The sequence below is a fragment of the Palaemon carinicauda genome, chromosome 5 (assembly GCF_036898095.1).
Source record: "Palaemon carinicauda isolate YSFRI2023 chromosome 5, ASM3689809v2, whole genome shotgun sequence".
NCBI lineage: Eukaryota > Metazoa > Arthropoda > Malacostraca > Decapoda > Palaemonidae > Palaemon > Palaemon carinicauda.
In genome coordinates, this window is record NC_090729.1 from 120,331,836 (window position 1) to 120,333,285 (window position 1,450).

A 1,450-nucleotide genomic window follows, 5' to 3' on the forward strand; every position below is an offset into this window, starting at 1 on the left:
TGCTGATTAATCAGCAGGTAGAACTATAGGCTTCCCCAAACATACCACCGCCTTAGTTCACAAGGATTGAAGAGGTTGCAGGCAAACTATAGAGCATAAGCTAGTCTCCAACCTCGGTCCAGCACAACCCCTGGCGGGGAAGTTTCCAATAGGCTACCAAAACCCGTGAGAGGCATTAGTGGGCACTAATCTGAAATCTAAGTACTTTTAAACAAGTTGTGTAACTAATTTAGCTTTACCAAGGGTGTCTATTGATGTATCACAGTGAATGCAAAAGATCCACACCAGCAAATTCAAAACTTTAGCTTGATTAGAAATATATGCAAGTTTTGTAAGTAACTTGGGTACTACGATGCACTAGCTTAGCATTTAGTTAATAGATTTTACTCCTGGCGTATGGATACCAGATGGGCCATGTTGACTTAAATTTTACCGAGATTCTCACTTGGTTCTAGTTAACGAACTTCTTAATGAAGGGTTTTAACATGGGCAGGGACATAGGAATGAGTTCCCCTGATGTAGAATTGGTGGATGAAAACTCAAATACTGAATTACTGAAGATAAATTTCTTTTAAAGGTCCTCTTAGAAATAATTTACGGATGGGGGGTATATATTATTTGGAGGAATGCAGAGGTTCGACAGCTTATCTTATAATTTAAACTATAACCCATTGTAAAGACCCTCTCACACGGAGGGCAAATACAGGCAGGGCGGCCGTTCGAATTTGTCCATAATTCTTTCGCTTTGAAGCGGTGTTACCAGATCAAACAGTCCAAGGCAGGCAGTATGCACAAGCAGGTGACATGGGTTAGATGTCAGGGTGGTTTCCACATGTCTGACGTAAACTACATTCACAATCGCCACCCGCACCAGAGAACTCGTAAATGTTTGTGCCTGCCATTCACTTACTACTCTTGTTCAAGGGGCTTTAGACAAGCAATGGGTTTTGCATGTGAAAACTTTTATATGAAGTTGTGCCTTCCATGTAATATCAAAGGTTTTTTCTCATATCTCGTATGGAAATTTCAATGGCACAGGTAAAATGTTCATCGCTTGGTTAAGCATAGTACGAAATCTATGTTATTGCAGTCTCGGAGACACTTTACATAAGTGTTTATTTCAACTGTTATTCTTACTATATTCATTATTAAGTTTGATAGCCCCTATGCTGACAAATCTTAACGTGTTCATAACTTCTAGATCTTGAAAGCTGTGTAATATAGAATTAAAAATGCTTATTGCAAATGATAAGCAACTTTATATTAATTTCTCTCTCTCTCTCTCTCTCTCTCTCTCTCTCTCTCTCTCTCTCTCTCTCTCTCTCTCTCTCTCTCTCTCTCTCTCTCTCATGTTCACACATTATTTTGTGATACAAAAACGTTATTGTTATTTCTTTTAATACTATCTTGTAATAATTAATCTCTCTCATTTTCAATGATTAAAAGTGTC